The sequence below is a fragment of the Notamacropus eugenii genome, chromosome 1 (genome assembly GCF_028372415.1).
Source record: "Notamacropus eugenii isolate mMacEug1 chromosome 1, mMacEug1.pri_v2, whole genome shotgun sequence".
Taxonomy (NCBI): domain Eukaryota; kingdom Metazoa; phylum Chordata; class Mammalia; order Diprotodontia; family Macropodidae; genus Notamacropus; species Notamacropus eugenii.
In genome coordinates, this window is record NC_092872.1 from 446,793,985 (window position 1) to 446,816,978 (window position 22,994).

The window sequence follows — 22,994 nt, forward strand, 5'->3', positions numbered from 1 at the left end:
GAATGATAATAATTTCACCTTCTCATAGGGTTGTTGTAAGGATCAATGAGTTACCATACATAAAGTACTTGGATAATTTTAAAGCAATATGTAAATGCTAGCTATTACATTAGTGAGGGGAGGCTAGGTAGCACAGTGGACAGTATGCTGGGCCAGGAGTCAAGAAGACTCATCTCCCAGAGTCCAAATCTGGCCTCAGATATTAATATAATATATTAATATTAAATTATATATATTAATATAATAGCCTCAGCTATTTCCTAGCTGTGTGATCCTGGGCAAATCACTTAACTCTGTTTTCCTCCATTCTTTCATCTGTAAAATGAGTTGGAGAAGGAAATGGCAAACCGCTCCAATATCTCTGCCAAGAAAACCTCCTATGAGGTCACAAAGAGTCGGACACAACTGAAATAACAATTACATTAGTGTCGTTTTTTTCTTTGCATCATCAGTCTTATTACATATAGTAGGTGTTGAATAAATGTTAGAACTGAAAAGCATCTCAGAACATAGACTATTAGAATTAGCAAGACCTTGAATGAATACACTCTTTCCATTCCACTTATAGACTTCTTTTATTCTAATTTATATTATGTTGATTTGTGTCCTTTTCCAAAATGCCCCTTTACGAAATCAGGTAGAGGACTCAAAGACTTTGACAGATGAATTCTGTCCATTCCACTGAAGTTTGAAAGGCTTCAGGGACAGGCTGTTCACCCAAATACTGTCTGTTGAGCAAAGATTGGCCTATTTAAGTGAAAAGGGATCCATCATGAAAAGGCTGGTCACCAGGTCACTTTGTCAACAATTCATGAGGAAGGGAGGAGAGAAAAAGGAAGGAAAGGGTACAGAATGAAAGAAGGAAAGGAGGGGGAGGGAGAGAAAGTGGGGAAAGAAGAAGGAAGGATTGGAGAAAGGATGTATGAGGCACCATGTTAAGCATTTTACAACTATTATCTCATTTGAATCTCATAACACCCTGGGAAATAGGTGTTAATATTATCTCTGTTTTACAGCTGAGGAAATTGAGGCAAATAGAGATTAAGTGACTTACCCAGGATTACACCTGGAACTAGATTTGAACTCAAGTCTTCCTGATTTTAGGCTCAGAGAGCTATCTACTATGTTACTTAGCTGCAAATGAAATTACAGATCCCTCAATTATTGAAAAATAAATAATTATGTCATATATACCCTCTATTAGATTGTAAATTTGATGGAGCCACAAACCATGTAATACTTATCTTTATATTTTCTCCATCACCAGAAGCTAATTATTAATATTAGTTACTTCCATCTATATTGCAGCAAAACAGATTTTTACTTTTACTGACCATCAGTAATTCTATCAAAAACTACAATAATTTACCATAATAGTCTGCATCAAAATATCAATCTGGAAACACAAAATGTCGCATTTGGAAGAGATTTTAGAAGATACATATTGAAGTGGCAGCATATTATAATGGAAGGAACTAAAGATTTATACATAGAGGACCATGTTAGAATCCTGGCTTGGCTACTCATTAGCTGTGTGACTTTGGAAAAATGACTCCTCTGGCATGGGCCTGACTTTCCTCATCTGGAAAACGAGCTGTTGGATTAGAAAATATTTTAAGTTCCCTGTCACTCAAAATTTTGTGATTCTCTAAGAACTGGAAAGAATCTCAGAGATGAATGAATGAATGCCTGAAAAAGCATTTATTAAGTGCTATCTATGTGCCAAGCACAGGGCTAACTGCAGGGGATACATGTAAAAGAGAAGATAGTTCTTGCCCATTGAAAGGTAGGGGAAACAACAAACACAGGGAGTGGTGGCTAGGGAGAGGCACTGTGATCCAGAATGTTACTGGGAGGTAAACAGGGCGCTAGGGAAGTAATTAACTAATACATCTCATGCAGGAATAAGGGCAACTAGGTGGTGCAGGGAATAGAATGCCAAGCCTGAAGTCAGGAAGTCTCTTTCTGAGTTCAAATCTGGCCTCAAACGCTTAGCTGTTTGACCCTAGGCAAGTCATTTAATTTAACCCTGTGTGCTGGAGAAGGAAATGGCAAACCACTCCAGCATCTTTGACAAAAACAAACAAACTCCAAATGTGGGTGACAAAGAGTTGGACAGGAAAAAAGAATGAACCACAATGCAGAAACAATGACAGAGTTAATTTGATTATGGCTTATGATTCCAGATCCTAAAGGGGGGGGGGAGGGGATGGTGCTGCAGGGAAGGAATTGTGAAAGAAAAAAAGGTATGCAGTGAAATTAGGCAGCAAGCAAGGCAGTTGTAGAAATACAGAATGCTGGAACTAGATGGGGTCTTAGGAGGATCAAATGAGATCATATATGCATAATACTGTGCAGACCTTAAAGAAACTATTTAAATTCTTGAGTTATAACGATTAGTATCATCTAATCCAACCCCCTCATTTTACAAATGAGAAAACAGAGATTCAAAGACTTAGGAAAGATCACACAGTTAAGAGAAGGGCAGAGCAGAGCCAAGATTCATATCCAAGTCTCCTGCTTCCCATGCAATGTTCTTTTCACTATACCACACTGCCTCTAGTCTGGAACTAAGAGAGGCAGTTGTTAAGAAAAGGAAAAAACTCAACAAACAGCAGGGTATGGAATGTAACATATCAGGGCTGGAACCTTATTACACGTGGTTGTTTTAAACTCAAAATATGAAGTCAACTTGCATCAAAGAAATGAAAACAGCTTTCAAACATCAAACAAAAATGTCACAAGTGACAGTGCTGGTTAATGACCTAGTTTCCCAGTGGCCCAAGAAGACTGAAATAAATCCCAGGATCCACATGCTCAGACAGATTGATAAGAGAGACCCTGACTGCTGTGCATAATTAAAGGCTATGTCACAGTTCATTGGGGACCAGGCTTCTCCAACCAACTTCGTGGCAGTTTCCTACGTGACTAGAGATCAGATAAGGGCAAAAATACAACCAAAGAGGAAATATTAGGGATAGATTTCTTTCCATTCAAAGATTTCAGAGTCCTCTACAATGCTGAATTTGAAACTGATTTGCTGATGTACTGACAACTTGCAATGAGAATAAATTTCTGTTCTTAACACGAAATATGGTAGAGTAAAAAGAACATTACACTAGGATTGGATTCAATTTAACAGACATTTTTTAAGCATCTTCTATGTGTTAAGGTGCTAGATTTAAAAAAAAACCCAAAACAGTTGCCCACCTACATTCTAATAGGAAGGCTGGAAGGATATTTTAAGGCCGATTATTTGAAGTTAAGTGACTTGTCTAAGGTCACAGGTAGTAAGTGACAGTGGTAGGATTTGAGTGCAAAACCTATCAACTCCAAAGTCAGTCTTCTTTCCACTCTACCAAGAATGTTCACATACAATCAAGTACAAAGTAACTTCTGGGGCAGGGCACTAACAACTGGATAAAATATCAAAACAGACTTTCTGGATGAGGTAGAACCTTAGCTGAATTTGAAGGAAGCTAAATGTTCTATGATGCAGTCAAGAGAGCAGCTATGTTGGGGGGCAGGGAGGCTGTAGCAGAGGCAAGAGAGCATCTTGTGCAAAAGCAGTAAGACAGAAGGTAGAATGTTCTATACAGGAAAGAGATGCCTGAGCCAGTCTCACTAGGAAGTAAACTGTGTAAAGGAGAGTAATGTTCAGGAAACCTGGGGAGACAGGCTGAAGCCAGACTGTGAAGGGCTTTGAAAGTCAAATAAAGAAGTTCATGTTTTATTCTTGAGTCAAAAGGGAACTACTGGAGCTTCCCAAGGAGGTGAGTTCTATGAACATGTATCAATCTGGCAGTTGTATAGGCAGTGGATTGCAAAGCAAGAGGCAGGAGACTGGAAGACTAATTAGGAGGTTATTACAATGGTTCAGGTGAGAGATGAGGGCCTGAACTAGACTGGTAGCCATATGTAAGGGGAGAGAATGACTGATGGTAGGATTCTCCTATGGAGGGAGAATTCACAGACCTGGCAGTTGACTGAAAGCTAGAAATAAGAAAGAGGAAGAGTGAAGGATGACTCAAGTTTTGAATGTGAGTGCCTAGAAGGATAGTGGTCCCTCAAAAAGAATCAGGAAGTCAGGAAGAGGAAAGGGTTTGGGGAAAAGAAAATCAATTCTGGTTTTGGACTTACTGAGCTGAGATGCCTATGGGACATCCAGTTAGGAATTTCCAATAAGTAACTGGTGACACAGGACAGTATATAGAGATCCAGTAGTTGTCTGCACAGAGGTGATAGCTGAATCTAGGGGAGCTGATATAGTCACCAAAAATATACAGCCATAACCCTGCAATACAACCCTGCAAAGAGGATAGTGACTCAGCAAAGGAAACAAGCCAAACAGGTATGAGAACCAGAAGAAAGCAGGGTCATGAAAATTCAGGAAGGAGAAGGTGTCTAGGAAAGGATGATCAAAAGCTGCATGAAAGTCAAAAAGAATAAGGATTGAGAAAAGGCTACAGATTTGGCAATTAATACATCACGGGTAACCTTGGAGAAAGCAGTTTTGAGTTCAGTGATAAAGGGAAGGGGACTAATCATTTATAGAGTGCCTACTATTTTCCCTCCTAATTACTTTCCTGGACCTTCATCATTTCCAGATATTCATCATTCTACAAAATGAAATCAGCTCAGAAACTGAGATCTCCTTCCTCAACATCCTGTCCCTGGGGCCCTTCTATCCCCCGGTATCCTCCTCTCTGGCCCTTTTCCATTTAAGGATGACACCCAAGGAATCGCCCTCATTGTTTCCTACCAAGCTACTTTCCTGGACTTCATCATCTCCAGAAACTCATTATTCAGCAAGATGAATTCAAATGGGAAAAACACTAGTTCAGATGACTTCCCACTCTGGCTGAAGTGCTTCCTCATGCCTCTCAAAGGCAATCTCCCCCTCCCCACCCTTTTCAACCCTTTTTTTTTGTACGGTTAAGATAAGATTGTGAGTTCTGAAGGTAAGGATTTTCTTGTTCCTTTCTTTGTATTTCTAGTGCTAAGCCCAATGCCTGACATATAGTAGGAACTTAATAAATTTTATTAACTATATTATTGATTCTGCTATATGACAGGCAATGCTGCTAAGGCTTTTTACAAATATTATCTCATTTGAGAAAACTTTGGGAGGTAGATACTATTATTATTCCCATTTTATAGTTGAAGAAACTGAGGCAAATAGAGGGTGCCTTGCACAGGGTGTTACACAGCCAGTTAAGTGTCCAATACTGGATTTGACTCCAGGCCTGGCACTCTATCTATTGAGCCACTTAGTTGCCCCTGAGATCTGAGGCCAGATCACAAGGTGGTAGAAAAGTGAACACTGAGGTAGAAATTTAGAGGCAATAAATACAGACAGAACATTTGGCCATGAAAGAAGTGGAAGGAAAGGGGAATGGAATGAGCCCTCATTAAGTGTCTACCATGTGCCAGGTACTGTGCTAAGTGCTTCACAAATGTTGCCTTATTTGATCCTCACAACAACCCTGTGTCAAAGGAGCTGTTATTCATCTTCATTTTACAGTTAAGGAAACAGACAGACGCAAAGTGACTCGTCCAGGGTGACACAGCTAGTACATGTCTCAGGCTGGATTGGAACCCAGGTCTTCTGACTCCAGGCCCAGGGCTCCATCCAGAGAGGGGAAGAGAGAAAGAATGGATTGAGAACCTGGACTCCTGTCTGGGCACTGCATTTATTAGCTATGTGAGCTTGGGAAAATCATGTCAACTTCCCGGAGCTCAGATTCCTTATCTATAAAATAGGGATAATGGTACATGTTGTACCTGCTTCACTCCCACCAAGGTCCTCCTATAATACCTTATCGTGGCTTAGAAGTGATCCTGAGTTGTTTTTTTTTTTTAATTTTAAGTAATTTTTATTTTTGTTATTTTATACTTGACAAACACCAATGCATGTTAACACTTCCATATGCAAAAAACATTAAAAAAAAAAACAAGGATTGTATATCATACTGCAAATCTCCATTACAAACAGCTTGGTGTTATTCAATGTATTTCTTTTAGAGCTGATTCTCCTCTGAACCTCCTCTATTCTGTTTTTTAAAAAAAAATTTTCATTGACTTTCTTATCCTTTTTGGGCAGCTTTATTGCTCCCCTCTAAGATCAGCCCTAAAATTAAGGGAGAGGAATCCTCCCTTGTGATAAATAAGTATAGTCAAACACAACAAATCCACATACTGTCCATGTCCAAAAATGTATGTATATCATATTTTGAATTTCATCTCTAACACTTGTCAGAAGAAGGGTTATCACTTCTATCACTGATCTTTTGAAAGTGTGCTTGTTCACCATGTTTTTCAAAGTTCTTAAGTTTACAAAGAGTTTTCTTCTGATGATGTCACTGTATATTCTTCTCCTGGTTCTTTTCATTTCAATTTGCTTCACTTCATACAAGTCTTTACATATTTCTCTCAATTCACGCCTTTTGTCATTTCATATGGCACAATAATATTCCATTACATTTACATAAAACAACTTGTTCAGCCATTCCCCAAATAATAGAAAATACATTATTTTCCAGTTCTTTGCTACAACAAAGGTGCTATTAAAAATATTTTTAGACATATAAGTATTTTCCTTTTGTCTTTGTATTTTTGTTGTATGAGTCTGATTGTAATCTGTATGAGTCAAAGAGTATGCACAGTTTAAGTGGTTTTGGGGGGCATAATTCTAAATTGCTTTCTAGAATGACTGGATGATTTCCCATATTTTACTAACAGGACATTAATATAGATGTCCTCCCATATCCTCTCCAATATTTACTATTTTCCCTTTCTGCCAATCGGATGAATGCGAGGGTGTATTAATTTGCATTTCTCTTATTATTTTTGATATGGATATTTTTCATATGGTTGTTAATGGTATAGGAAATATACAGGTTCATAGTTTGATCATTTATCAATTGGGGAAAAATTGTTTGTTTTTACATATTTGAATTAGTTCCTTATCTTTTGGACATCAGGGCTTTATCTGACAAACTTGCTGAAAACCTTTCCCCTTCCTCCCCCCCATAACTATTTCCTTTCTAATTTTATTCACAGTGATTTTGTTTGTGTATTAGCTTTTTCAATTATATACTCAAAATTATCCATTTTATAAGTCTGTGATCCTCTCTATTCTTTTCTTTTGTCAAGAGTTCCTCTACTTTGTGAAGGGTATCTCCCTCCCCTACTCCTCTTATTTATGATGTACAACCTTCAGTTCTCGAAGCTTTCTCACAGGTCCTCCTGTTTCAAAAGGTTTTAAAGTCAAAACTAGAGGCAATCATTCCAGCACTAGCTATATTAAGTGCTGAGGTGTACATTATTAAAAGATAAACATTCAGGTGATGTTTTTGGCCACAGCAAAGTTACTTCATTTAAAATGTGACAGTGATAAAAATTCACTGAGACTCCAACGATCTTCTCACCCCACCCTTTGTCTCTGACCTTGGTACTTCAGATTCAAGTCCTGGGCCCCTATACTACAGACTTGTGTAAATTCACCATATCTAGCTGGACCTAGACACATCTTGCTGCAGTCTACCCATCTTCCTGCCATGTTATCAGAGCATCCATACTCTCTCCCCCATTACTTTCTACATCTTGTTCTGGAAACAGTAACTAAGTCAATAATATCATTCCTGAAAAGAACACATCAATCAATTGCTCTAAGACAACATTCACCTTCCTAGTGACTTTCCAGACTGAAACATACCTCCTCCCTGTGTACCATTCCTATATTAGAGTCTAAACTTCTTGAAGGAAATGTCTGTTTTTTAAATTTCTGTCCTTACCCCTGGATATCAAAGTACCCAGGTACATAGTAAACGCTTAAGAAAATGTCTTCTCATTCATTCAAAAAGAAAAATATATTGATCAACCAAACTCTATCCTGAAGACAGACTTTGAAGGCGATAAGTCTTTCATTAGTGAGAAAACTCCACATAGTGCTCAAAGACTATCAGCTACATGAATGAATAAGTAATTATTAAGACCTTACTATGTGCCAAATAACTCTGGGAATACAAATATAAAGGGCATTCTTGGAGAGACTAGATCTGAAGTCCGCAAGTCTTGAGTTCAAATTTTGCTTCTCACTTACTAACTATAATTGCCCTGGGCAAGTCACAACCTTGCATGCTCCTCAATAAAATCAGGATAATTAATAATAACAATACCTTCCTTGTTGTGAGGATTAAATGAGATAATATTCATAAAGCACTTTACAATCCTTAAAAATCCTTCTTGCTGTTATTATTATGAAGTTCCTTAAATTGCAAGAACAAGGGATGCTTAATCTAGAAGACTGAAGAAATAAAGTCACAGCATTGAAGTTTTCAAAGGACAATCCTGTTGTAAAAGAGATGACCCTAGTGTCGCTTGGCCACAGGGAGCTTCCCGCAGCAGGTGGAGCAATGGACAGTATTCTCACAATCGACCTCAGCTGGGTGGTGCTGCAGGGAAATTACTCGATAAAACAATGTAAGTAACTAAGTTGTGAAGGAGAATTTTTTGCCTTGGAGGCTGAGCAGAAGTTAGATGACCCCTTGTTGTCAGAAACAACAGGCAGGATCCTTGTACCAGTGTGAGCTAGGAAATGGTGTCAGACCTCTTCCAATCAAGATGGTCTAGGATTCTATGAATGTAAAATACCAAAAATGCTATAGAAATAGGAGTTATAGAAAGTTGGAGACTTCAAGATGTTTTTCTTGCTATTTGCTAGTTGTGAAAATTAAAAACCCACTCTACCTCTCTGAGCCTTGGTTTTCTCATCTATTAAAAAGGGTTAAAAATGCTCTAGTATCTACAGTGCTGCGAGGCAGGCCCTATAGAAATAAGATTTGTTATTGCTGTTGTCATCAAAGGCCTAACAAAGAGATTCAAGTTGTTTAGGACATTATGCCTTGACTCAAGCTAAATACACCCAAAGGTGACTCAGCATGGCATTAAAAGTCCCTCCTAAATGTGGCATTCCATCTCTCACTTCTGGGTACTTGGTATACCTATTCCCAGTCCCCATCCCCAAAATAATTTCTTTCCCCTCCTCACTTCCATATCATAAAATCCTCAGAGTCTTTCAGGGTTCAGTTTCTGTGCCACATGCTACAGAAGAAGTTCTTAACCTTGAATCCATGAATTAAGAAAAAAGTGCCCCAACTTTTTGATAACTGTTTCAATAACTGGTTTCCTTTGTAATCCTGGGCATATTATTTTATGCATTTAAAAACACTTTGTAAAGGGCTCCTGAGGCTTCACCAGGTTGCCAAGAGGCCCAAGGCACAAGCAAAGGCAATGGAATTCCTGATCCCACTATTATTCCTTCATTCCTCCTCAAAGGCTCATGTACTCCCTGACAGAGAGGGAGAGGAGAGAATAAGCACTGATACTGCACCCATTATGTGCCAGGCAATGTGTTATGCACTTTTCACAAAAATATTATCTCATTTGATCCTCACAACAACCTTGAGAGAGTATCATTATTTTGCAGTTGAGGAAACTGAGGCAAACAACGATTAAGTGACTTGCCCAGGTCTTAGAGCTAATAGATGACTGAGGCCTGATTGGAACTCAGCTGCCTGACTAGAACTATTACCTTCCAGGCTTAGCACTTTATCAACTCGCTTCAATGGAGAATGAAATAAGTAAAACTAAAAGAAAACATTCAACTACAATAGTGTAAAGGAAAACAACACTTATTAATTGTGACAATAAATCTCTATCCTGTAGAACTGATGATGAAATTACATCTTTGCAGAGAGACGGAAAAACTAGAAATGTGTAATACGGTATATAGTCAGGCTGCTATGTCATTTATTTTGCTTCAATGTTTTTGTTACAAAGAAGAGTTCAGCTGGAGGTGGCTGGGAAAGAGGATTAAAAGGAGATGACTATAGTAAAAAAACAGAAGGCAACAAATTGTTTTTCTTAAAAATATGTACAAACTTAGCCATTTACATATTACATCCCTCCTGTCATTAAAGTGCAGAAACCTTGAGGACAAGACCTGTTTTTAAAGTTTTGTCCTTGTAATCCCAGGGCCTAGCACTGGCTGAAAAAGTACTAGACCGCAGCTAAGTAATCTGGGTCCAAGTCGTGGCTCCTACATTTCCTAGATGTTGGATGTTAGACAAGTCACTTACCCCTCACAGCCCTGTATGGTTGGGCTGTGTGGACAGGGCTGTATGCTTGCTCCCATGCTTTTTTTAGCATGATGTTTTCAGCCACGTTGGCAAATGCTTTCAATGAGGATGAACACAGCATCAAGGTCAACTACCATGCTGATGATAAGTTCTTCAATTTGAAAAGGTTACAAGCCAAGACCAAAGTGGAGGGAGTATTGGTGCATGATTTTCTGTTTGCAGATGACTGTGCACTCAATGCAGCCTCTGAAGCTGAGATGCAACAAAGTATGGATCAATTCTCTGCTGCCTGTGCTAATTTTGGCCTAATAATTAACACCAAGAAAACACAGGTGCTCCATCAGTCACCACCACACTATCCATACGTGGAACCATCGATTACAACAAATGGAGACATTTTGAATGCCGTGGATAAGTTCACTTACCTTAGTAGTGTACTTTCCAGGGATGTACACCTTGACAATGAGGTTGATGCACACATTGCCAGAGCTAGCTCAGTGTTTGGGAGGCTCCGAAGAAAAGTTTGGGAGAGAAGAAGTATTAGACTGACTACCAAACTGAAGGCCTACAGAGCCTGACCTCATTGTTGTATGCCTGTGAAACATGGACAGTCTACCAGCGCCATGCCAGGAAACTGAATCGCTTCCATTTGAACTATCTTAGGAAGATTCTGGGGATCACCTGGCAGGATAAGGTACCAGACATTGAAGTCCTTGCTCCAGCTGAACTGCCAAGCATTCAAACTATGCTTCAGACAGCGCAACTCCGATGGGCTGGCACATATTGTTCGAATGCCAAATGTATGCTTGCCAAAAAGACTATTTTATGGAGAGCTTGCATGGGGCAGGAGATCACATGGTAACCAGAAAAAAATGATACAAGGACAGCCTCAAGGTCTCTCTCAAGAACTTTGGATTTGATTGTGCAACATGGGAGACACTGGCACAGGACCGCTAAGCATGGCGTGCCCACATAAGAAAAGGTGCTGTGCTCTTTGAGCGAAGTAGAATTGAGACAGCACAAAGTAAAAGCAGGATGCACAAATTTGGGATATCCACCCCAAATATTCACATGAATTATCTGTGCCCAACCTGTAGTACAGCACTCCAAGCTCATATTGGTCTGATCAGCCACTGTCGGACACGCTGAAATTTCACTTTACAATGGTGATGTCATTTTGGTCCTCTTTGAAGACGAAGGACAACAACCAACCAACCCCTCACAGAATCTATCTGCTCATGTGTAAAGTGGGAATGTTATCTTTTACACCTCACTGGCTTGTTGTGAGGGGAGCACTCTGTAAACTTTTACTAATTCTAGGCATATTATTGTGTATTATGATGTTGCAGATCTGCTTTCTAGGATCCATTTCACGTAAATCCTGAGCAGAAGAGTTCTAGCTCACAGAACTGGTGGTTGAAGTCCCATCAAATCAAATTAATACCCTAGAAAGTCTCTCCCTAGAAAGAGAAACAAGCAGACACCCAAAGAGGCAGCCCTGAATTACTGCCTCTGAATGGTAAGGGCTTCATATTTCAATGATCAGGGGTATGGTCCAATCAGCAAACAAACCCCATGTACTGCCAGGGATCAGCAAATAGGCTGTGTCCCAGCTATGCACATGACTCAATTTGCTTCTGTCCATCATCTAGGTCATATGTAGTTCAATTCAAGTGGAGCAGACAGACAGGGCTGCAAAGCTCTCTGGGGCAGTTCAATACCCTCGTCTAGCCTACGTCTGACTACCTGTTTTTCCCCCTTTCCCTTCTTTCTGGACAAACTCACAGCTCCATCTTTCTCTACACTGAATCCCAGACTGGCCAGGAGTTCCCAGTCACTAACAAGATTCAGAGAAGTTGTTCTCATTCTATGCCAGCTTGAAGTTTGTTTGCCTTTTTTTGTGTGTTGTATATGGCTGTTTTTTTCCTTCCCATTTTGACAGAGATCCAACTGTTCTAAAAAAAAAAAAAAAAAAAAAGTCTTACGTAACAGTTCGGGACTACTTCGATTCTTTGCCTAGGTAAGCACTTTTATTTTTTTTTAATTGTTGGGGAGGGAAACAGAAAAGATTTTAAAAACAGAATCTGGGGGCATGAGGCTTTACTAAGATCTTGTGAGTTGCTTGGGCAGTGAAATTGTCAGTGGATTTTTAGAATCTCATTTCTGCACGTGCTCCTTTGTTCTTGGAACAGAAGCTTTTTAGACTCATCTAATAAGGCAGCTGGAGAGAGTTATGAATCAGTTATTGCGAAAGGGACACAAAGGTTGTCTCAAGCGCCTCTTGGCCTTTTGATAATGATTTCTTTCTTTTTGAAAACGGAAAATGTTGGAAAATGAGAAAAAAATCATAAAAGACTAAAGTATGGAAAGGATTCTCCATAAAGTTGAAAGTTTGGAACTCCTTTGAAAATGCCGGAGTTCTATGTAACCAAACACTCTCATTGCCTGGAGGGCTCAGGGAGGCAAATATAGACAGGGAGGAACTGAGCCAGACATGGACAAAGGCATGAGCCAAAACCAGACAGTCCAGGTCGTTCCACAGGCCAATAGTGGGTGAGACAGGTCAGCCAGCTGCTGTGCAAAGGGGGAGTGGGGGGTGGGGAAAGGACGTGTGAGGTGCTCATGTGTGTTCGTGACTAGATTCTAAAAACTGCCAGCCATTTTCCCCAGCCAGGCTTTGTGCAATCTGATGGAATGTATATGTTCAGGGCAGTTTTTGCTGTGTCCAATGGGAAAATGGGGAAGGAGGGGGGACCAAATATTCCTTGCAATTCCAAGCAATTTTTAAAGGGTGTTGAGGGGAATGTTGTAAGGGGTGGGGGGAAAGGGTGTGGAAATTTTTAGTGAACTGGAATGTGTTGAGTGACAGGAAGTGCCCTGAGCCTCCCCTCCACCCTATCCAGGCGAGACTGCTTTTGTCTAACTCTGGTAATCCGCACACTCCTGCGTACAAAGCTGTCTGAGTTTAAGACAAAAAGTAACATAAAAGGCACCATACACCCCTCTCTTTTCTAGTAGTACCTGTGATATGGCAGGAATGTAAACAGTTCTAGCCCGTGGAGATACAAAGGGCATTCGTAGCAGTGACTGGGGGGTGGGAGGTGTTAGGGGTTTCTGTGCATGAGAGAAAGATACATTAGTTATCCCATGGTGATGATTATTAATTATATAATCTATCTTGGTTCAAGGCAAGTTAAAACAACCAACCAAAAGTCCAGCTTGCAAAGCCCAAGCTTTGCCAGGTTCACAGGTTAAAGCCGATTCTTTGGTCAGGGCTTGTTTTGCTTAGTTGTGAAGTGCCCTTGAAGTTGTCTGAATTGCCTTCATAAATGAGAGCCGGACCGAGTAGGCCCATATAAGTCACTGGGCACTAGAATTCAGAAAGGGTCCCTCCCCTCCCAGCTCCCCAGTCAGGACACTGATTAAAGAGGAAAGAAAGCCTCTCTCTTTATGACATGCCTGCTTTATGTCGTTAGCCTACAAGATTTAGAAAACTTCTGAGAAACATCATACCCGGCTTAGAGTCACAGAAAGGTTCCATTTTCTCCAACTTCACAGTTTACAACAGAAACCATTAAATGCTGAGAAACTTAAGAGAGATATGTTTAATATGCAACCTTATATTCTGGAAGCAAAATGGAAGGAAAAATTAAACCCTCAATCAAATCATACTTACTAGTATCTCCACTGACCCACTGTTGGCAAAAGCTCTCTAACAGTGGGCCACTGGGGAGCTTAATCTGTCCTAGCACGGTCTGGTCTTCAGTCTTTATGCCGAGCAGACGTTATTCACATGGCTATTCGAAAAAGTCCATTCATATATCTCACTACCTGGATTTGAATAGAAACCAGACACCAATTCTTCAGCCCCAGCCACTATTCCACCCACAGGACAATGGAGATTTGTTACCATACAGTCACAGCCTCTGAGCTACAAAGCTTAGAACCAGAGAGATAGAGAGCTTCAGTGAACAGGAAATTACAGGGTTGGAGGTACTCCCTTGTAGGACCAGGGATACCAAAAAAAAAAAAAAGAAGCAGCAGCAGCAATGTCACTATAGCATGTCTAAGGGTAACTTCCACCATTAACCAAAAAAGCTCCCTTAAATGGCATGAATGCCCTTTTGTGAATGTATATATAAAGTCAGCAATTCTGCATGCTCCCATTTCATTGCAAGGAACTTCCCAGAACACTGGCACAGCCAGGGCCATAATACGGTCATAGAATTTTAGAGATGAAAGGGATCTTAAAAACCTTTGGAACCATCGCAGATAAGCATAGAGAATGCCTTCTATGAAATAGTATTAATAGTGATAACTTCCATTCCCATACCATTATAAGGTTTACAAAACATTTATAAACATTAACTACTTTTGTCATAATCCTCTAAGGCTACTAGTATAAGTTACAGCTGAAAGGAATCTTGGAACATATAGAATATAAAAGCTAGAAGGGGACAAGAGACCATCTCATTTAATTCCCTCTCTCTTTTTATGGATGAGGAAACTAAAGGTCAAGAAGGGAAAGTGACTTCCCCAAGATAACATACGTAGAAAGTGGCAAACCTGACATTCAAATCCAACTCTGAATTCCAGGGACAGGACTCTTTTCACTATGATATTGCCTCTCATAAGCATGGTGTATATGTAAACATGAATATACATAAAATATTGAGGCAAAAACCATTACTTAGAAAGACACTAAACTTTATTATGGTAAGGCTTTGAAAAAACATGCTTCTAAGACATGTGAATCCAAGAATTTCAAACAACTAATGCTGTTATGTTTCCTTAAATGCCATCTTCATAAAGAGGAAACTTCTGAATTTTTTTATTAGGTTTTTCAAAAACAGAGCTAACATTAAGGCCCCTGAGTCCTCATTTGACATACTGGTGAGAATAACTTTTATTTTCTTGAGGGTAACATATGTCTTAGCTCTCTCATGAGACAAACTGGCCTTTTCTGGCTGAGAACTTCTTCCTTACTAAGCCCTCAAGTACTAAAAGATTAAACTACTTTGTGAGCTTCTTCCACTGGTATCTTTTCTTGGTATGGAGGAGATCGTAGGCTCTGGAAGACTGTCAGCCAGACACTCCACAGGGCTCCAAGAATGGGTCCAAAACCACAGACACAAAGACAAAGACAGAACAACAGACAAACACAAGCATATACAGAGTCATCTGAAAAACAGCTCTGGGAGGCTCATTACCAGAGACCAAGTGATTAATTTTTTTGGCCAAAGCAAAATTTGAAGATTAAGGGTGTGGAGAGGATGCAATTTGTGTAGGTGGAGGGAGTGCCCACACTGATGAAATCACAAATTTTCTCAAGTATGGACATAGTTAAAGGGGCTTGGGAAACAAATTATCTAACCTTTACCACTGGGCAAAGTGAAAAGCACTAGGGGCCCAATAAGCAGTAAAAAAAAGTTTAAGAGGAAGTCAGCCAGCACTGACAATTCACTCTGCTCAGCCTGGGCTCCAGAAGCCCATCTGATCTTAGTCCTAGGCCCTTTAAAATTTGGAAGGGAGAGTCAGGATCCTTAATAAAGCAAATGATTTCTGCTTTTTCCAACCTTTAGTCAGGGATCCAATAGAAAGGGAAAATGTCAAGAACCATGGCAGTTTCAGGAAATTTCAATACTTCAAGAATTCATTATTTTATTGGTATGGATTTTACCTCTCCTCATACACAGAGATACAAACATACTAAGAGATACAAACATACTAAGCTGTTAAAAAAACATAGTATCACAGAATGGGCCAAGAGGGGCCCTGGATATTGAGTTCAACCCATCCCTTTTATGGTTAAGGAAACTAAAGTCTAAAGAAATCAAATGATCCATTTAACATAGTAGAGAAGTAAGAGGGTCTACACAAGTTGCTATATGCATCTATAACCATCTATAACCAAGTGGCCAGGCTTCTAGTGATACGCATCTCTGTATACAGCTAGATTGGTCCTAAGATGATTAAAACCCTGTCCATCGCAAGACCCATCCTTGGGGCTTTCCAGCTTGTAAGGACCTGCTGGAAACTGGGTTCCACCGGTGGTGGCTTGCAGAACTCAGTCACAATCATTTTACAATGAGAGATCAGAGAAGGATTAAAGTGAATCATCTTTAAAGGTGATGGTTTCCATAGTGCCAAATACTTGGTTTCCTCAAAGGCTGATAATGTATAATTAAACAAGAGCTTATTTATGAGGGTGCAACTATCATCTAGAATGGTTTCCCTGCCATGTAGGTGCCCTGCTTATATAGACAAAAAAGGGCAAATAACTTCTAGATCAAAAATAAGTTGCCACATAATGTCAGGAATGTAAATGTCATCATCACTGCCCCAGGAGCAGCTTGTGTTTTTGTTAGCATGATATGGTTACTTTGTATGTTAGCACTTCATAGCCATTATCTCAGGCAACCTTAACATCCCAATGCATTTTACTGGTCCATTTTTACGAATAAAGAAACTGGGGCTCAAAGAAGTCAATAACACCCATTCCATAGCATTTATAAGGACCTTTAGAACTCTAAAAATCTGTGGTCTTGTGACCTCTATGAGGCAGGTAAGTCAAATATAATTATCCCCATTTCAGAAAGAAGGAAACTAAAGCTCAGAGAAATTATGTGCTGTAGTGTAAAGAATGAATTCCTGTTCTGATACTGCCTAGATAGGTAACCAAAACATATAATCTCTCATTCTCAATTTCCTCTGGAAAAACAGAGAGAACAATTACTTATATCAGCTACTACCTAACAGGGGTCATAATTACACAAATGTTTTGTAAACCTCAAAGTAACCTCACTATGCCTTAGTTTATCTGTAAAATGAGATGGTTAGACAAGATGACCTTTGAAGTCCTTTCCAGCTCTTGGATCTTTAATCCTGTGAATGCCAAATGTGAAATCAAAGATTTATGAGCTTGACCAAATTACCTCTCTAGGCCTCAGTTTCACATCTATAAAAGAAGAAAGTTGGACTAAATCAGGGGTGGGGAACTTGCGGCCTCAAGGCCACACAAAGCCCTCTAGGTCGTCAAATACAGCCCTTTGGCTGAATCCAAACTTCACAGAACAAATCCCCCTAATAAAAGGATTTGTTCGGTAAAACTTGGATTCAGTCAAAGGGCCACACCCAAGGACCCAGAAGACCACATGTGGCCTTGAGGCTGCAGGTTCCCCACCCCTGAACTACTCTGAACTAGATGATTTCTTCCAGCTCTCAATTCATCATACATGAAATGATTTTTCTAGCAACACACATTCTAGTTAAGAATCAAAGCTGACTATCAAACAGGTCTGTCTTCAAGTCCACTATTCTAACCACCGTACCATGTTTCATACTTTTGTAAATGAGAATTCAACAGAAACACACACTCACTGAGAATACCAACATAGAATTATAGATTCCGGAGGGAGAAGGGAACTTGGGAAATGACAGAGGCCAATCCGTATTTGAAACAGGAATTCCCTCAACAACCTGCCCAGGATTCCAGTGATGGAATGCCTTCAGGGCAAGGCAGTTCTGTCAGGGAAGTTCTTCCTTAAGCTGAAATGAAATTTGGCTTTCTGTAACTTCCACAAATTGCTCCTAGGGGTCTGCACTTTGAGGCCCAGCAAACATGGACTCTCACTTCTAGAGGCAAGCTCTTCAAATATTTGAAGACAATGACCATTCCAATTTTCTCTTCTCCATGCTGAAAGCCCCCAGTGTGTACACCGTTTGAAGTTATACTGTCCCACCCCCAAATGTGATTCCTAAAATGCAGCCCCCCAGCACTGGATACAATATTCCAGATGGGTCAAGCTAAACCAGAGACATAGGCCAATCCACCTCCTTCATCCTAGGAGCCCTGCTTCTTTAAATGAAACCCAAGCTTTTCTGGCTGCTGTATCACACCATTGCCTCTCATGGAGCAGGCAGATCACTAAACACCCAGGCTCTTCCCCATCTCCAATTCTTATATGACAAGTGTTACTTAGCCACATACCTCCCTCATTCTGACTCTGATTAAATTCCACTTTATTATGTTCAGTCTACTATTTTAAACTGTTGAAATATTTCTGAAATTTTTTTCATCCTTTTATCAATTATATCATCCAATACATCACCTATTCCTCCAAGATTCATGTTTTCCACAAATTAGAGAAGGATGCCTTCATCTAGGTTATTGATTTTTAAAATAATGAGCAGAACAGGGCTAAGGAAAGAGCCCTGGACCAATCTACTAGAGCCTTTCCCTCCATAGTGACACAGATTCATTTAAAAGTAATCACTTTGGGTCTGATCATTCAACTAGTTCCAAATCTGACTAACCACATTTCTCATATCATCCCCCAAAGGCTTCAAGGACCTAAGAAAGAAAGAAGGATGGAAAGGAGGGAGGAAAAGAAGGGAGAAAGGGGGAGAGGAGGAAGGAAGCAGGGGGGAAAGAAGGAAGTGAGAAAGGGAGGAAAGAAGAAACAATCGTTTATTTTCTACTATGGCCAAGCACTGTGCTGGGTAAGAGGTGCTGTCAAATGTCTTGCTAAAATTCAGGTCTCTTGGGCCAATTATGTTTTACCCTTCTATCAGCAAAATAAGTCAAAAAAAGCCAAAGATGTTAGTTGATCATGACCTGTTCTTGATGAACTCATGCTGGTTCCTGGAGAGTACCACATCCCTTTCTAAATGTTCATAAACCATTTCTTTAAATGACGCACTGTAGAATTTTGCCAGAAATTAATGTCAGGCTTACTAGTTTGAAGACTTCACTATCGAGATATTTACCAAATATTAAATAATAAAAACAACTATCATTTTCAGAGGCAAGTACATAATAGGGGAAGTCAAATCTTAGAGGACATTAAGACCGATAGGATACTTTGAACATGAACACAGCTACCCTGGTAGAATAGGGGTCTACAGATAAGAAGTTTTATTGTTGCTATGCACCGACATCCATAGTTCAGATTATTAGCTATGTAATCTTGGGCAAATCAAACAAATTATACTAAGCACAATAAATATTTGTTATTCTAAGGCTCAATTTCCTTCTCTGTAAAATGGGTTTATGCTACTTGGCTATTGTCCTTCATGCTAGAAGAAGACCAAAATGACATTATTACATTGGGGTCAAGATACAGTCTGTCTGATCAGAACAACATGAGCCTGGAAGACTCTACCACAGGTCAGGCACAAATAGTCCGTATGAACATTTGGAGTGGAGGTGTCTCTTAATTTGCACATCTTACATTTCTTTTGAACTACTGCAATTCTGCTTTGCTCACAGAGCACAGCGCCTTCTTTGATGAGGGCATGCCATGGTGGGTGGTCCTGTGCCAGTATCTCCCAGGTCTCAGAATTGATTCCAAAGTTCTCCAAAGTGCTCCTTAAATTACCTACCTAAGAAGATTATTGTGAGGAAAGTACTCTTTAGACTGTAAAGTGAAGTGAGACCTATTATTATAGATTTGTTTTTAATCCTGACAATGTGAATTCCTTAAAGAAAGATACTATGCAAACACTGAATAATACCTGAAAGATCCCTTGAATTAATCATCTATAATGCCAAAATTAGTTGTGAAATATAGCTCCACTTGATGCATAATTTATGGGAAATATAGCAATCCATTGTCTCTATAAAATGTGTTAGTCTCAAAAAAAAAACAAAAAAAAACAAAAACCAATGCACAAAAACCCTCTAATGACCTTCATTTTATCTGAAGAGTACAACGTAATCTTGTACACAAATAAGTAAAAGCAGCATGGTACAGTGGAGCAGTGGATTAGAAGTCACATGTATGTATGTATATTCGTCCTTCGTTGCTGAAGAAGACCATGCCATCAGAGAAATGATGACATGACTTGCACTTGACTTTGTTTTGAGGAAGGGAGGGCTGTGCAGGTCACCAGCCTCACTTCTCCTCCAGAGTCATCTGAATCCAGTGACCAGATATTCATCAGAATGACTAGAGATGACCCAGGATAAGGCCATTGAGGTTAAGTGTCTTGCTCAAGGTCACACAGCTAGTAAGTGTCAAGTGTCTGAGGTGAGATTTGAACTCAGGTCCTCCTGACTCCTGCACTGGTGCTCTATCCGCTGCACCACCTAGCTGCCCCATTTGAAGTCATACAGAATTAGGGTGGAATCCCAGCTCCGCCATTTTCATACCTATAGGTGAGGAAGTTAGACTACATAATCAATAAGGTCCATTTCAATTCTAATGCTCTCTTCTAACACTATGTCCTAAGATTTCTTTAGGTTTTATGAGTCAATCTTATTTTAATTCTAGTAGGTATTAAAATAAGCTAACTAGCTATTTAAACTGAGAAGAGTATTCACTGTAGACTCCATTTTGGCATAGACAATTTCTTTTGGACACTGAGTTACTTGAATATCAAAATTTGGAAATATGATCCTAATTACATATACTAGCGTAGAACAAAAGACAGACCCTGGATTTCTCTGAGAAAAGGGGATTTGTACCTCATCATCCCGCACTTTAGAAGCTTCACTCAGCCCGATGCCTTGCAATAACCTATAAGAATTTACATATTCAAAATATTCTGTCTTTAAGATCAATCCCTATACAATTTTCTAGATTATTTTAAAGTTCAGGAAGAACACAAGTAAGGTAAAACTTTTCAGAGCATTTCTCTTAGGGCTCTTATTTTATAAGGCAGGAGTTTCCTTTTTCAGCTTAATTTTTATTCTACATTAATACATATAACTAAAATATTTTTCCCAATTTTGATGTTCAACTTGTAATTACCCAGAGTATCAGGTAGAAATAGATAATCAATTTTTAAAAGTAGCTGAAATAGAACAGAACAGAAGAAAGCATTGAATTTGTAATCAGAAGATCTGGAATCAAATCTTGACTTTGGTTCTTAAATAGCTAATGACCTCAGTCACTTCATGCCTGTGAACTTTTTATTTTCTCCTCTGTAAAGTGGAGGTAATAAGATCTGCACTAATTAAAAGCCTAAGAGGTACAATGGTTAGATGAGATGCATAAAGAACTACACAAAAATCAGCTGTTCTTATTTGTGGAATGTCTACTGTGTATTCAGGAAACCAGACTGAAATACAAAAATGAAGAAACAACCATTTCTCTTAAAGAATCCACCATCCAGTGTTGCACAAAGACGGGCAATACTTCTAAATTAATGTTGTCAGTTTTGTGAAGCACTATATAGTCCACTGGGAAGGAGGCTGAATATGGAAAGAGGAGACCTCCCTTCAGATCCCAGGTCTAACACTTCCTAGCTATATAGCCATGAATAAATCACAACTTCTTTGACCTTCAGTGTAGTTTCTCCATTGGTAAAACTGAAAATTCTACTTGTACTACCTTCCTTACCAGCATCGTTGTGAGAAAAGTATTTTGTATGTTTGCAGGAGAAGCAAGTGTTGTAGTACAGCAGACTAGAAAGAGCATTCGAGAGAGGCCCTGGATAGGGCTTGTATTCAGCTTTCAGTTCTATTGCTTACTCCCTCTGAGGTCTTAGGCCGGTCACTTCAGTCTCTAGGATTTAATTACAATGTTATAAAATATGCAAATTTGACAAAATGATCTCTAAAGCCCATTCAAAATCTAAATTTTATGATCCTGGGATGGTGGGCAAAATCAAGTTTCTGAGGCTCACAGACTTACTGCTTCCACCAAGGCAAGCTGGGTAAGAGAGAAGTTCAACCATCAGAGTGGGGCTACTGATATTTAGAGTTGCTCTGTGGTTTTGGGGTATGGACAGAGTTAGGTTAAGAGATGGGAAAAGCTTCCCAGATTGCAACAAACCTGAAAAAATAGGCCAAAGCCGCTGAGAGTTTATTTTTAGTGACATGTAACATTGTCATAACCAATGTTATATAGGGTTTGCTTTGTCTACAATACACATTAGACTATGAAAAAGGCATAAAAGAGGTTCAAAAAGAGGTCAGAAATATTTGAGAGGAGAGAGCAATTATGGATGTGGACCTTGATGGAAGAAGCAGAGAACAAAATTAGCTAAGTATTCTTTAAATGCTACTATGGCTCATTCCCATGCCACTTGCAAAGTGACATAAAACTAACTTTGTAGGTTTCTCTTCAAAACCTTATTGTTGAAGTTCATTTAGTGGTACAAAAGGGATGACGAGCTCAGAGGATCACAGGAGCTGAAATTTACAAGCCACTGTACCTAGACTGCAGAACACAAAGAGCAAGGAATAAGATGGAAGAAGACTGGAAAGGTAGGAAGGGGCCAGGTTAAAAAGAACTTTAAATGCCGAACAAGCAACCTTACATTTGATCCTGGAGATAAGGTGGAACTATTAGAGCTCATTAGGGGTGGGTGGTGGGTGGTCAGAGATGGTGAAGGTAGAAAGGATAAGACTGAGGAATTGAGGATGACACTGAGGTTTTAATTCTGCTCTGCACCACTTAGTTCTATGACCTTCTGTAAGTTACAAAGTCTCTCTGGGATCTAGTCCAGTTATCTCATTTGTAAAATGAGGACTGTCTTCCCTACTACTGGGGAATCACATCTCTAGGGTTCTTTTCAGTTACAAATCTATGGATCCTAAGACGAAGAGGTTTCAGAACATATAATGTCAAAACTAGAAGAAGCCTCAAAATATAGAATGATAGGAATAGAACAAGAATATAAAATAACAGAATCTTAGGGCTGGACCTGGAATGGAATTTAAGAGGGTCTAATCTAACTTTGCAGTTGTATTGATAAGGAAACAAAGACCCAGAGAGAGAAGTGGTTTGAAGTCCAAAATGAAATCCTGCCTCTAACTCCAATGCTTTTTCCCACTATAACATATGTTTTGCCCAATTAACTCTCTGATATTTCAAGGATCTCTTTTAATCTATGTGGGGGGTT

At 39.5% G+C, this 22,994-nt stretch overlaps 1 protein-coding gene and 1 long non-coding RNA gene across 4 annotated transcripts in view; one reads left to right on the forward strand and one right to left on the reverse strand.

Moving 5' to 3' along the window:
- The window catches only part of NR6A1 (nuclear receptor subfamily 6 group A member 1), a 258,239-nt gene that overhangs the window by 124,877 nt on the left and 110,368 nt on the right, over window positions 1-22,994 (reverse strand). The window lies entirely within an intron of this gene.
- LOC140519146 (uncharacterized) overlaps window positions 11,802-22,994 on the forward strand; it is a 45,686-nt gene continuing 34,493 nt past the window's right edge. Inside the window, exon 1 of one of the 2 annotated variants that reach the window (XR_011972108.1) lies at window positions 11,802-12,162. This is a non-coding gene — a long non-coding RNA (uncharacterized lncRNA). The remainder of the gene's footprint in view (window positions 12,163-22,994) is intronic. The other variant, XR_011972106.1, reaches the window with a different exon arrangement.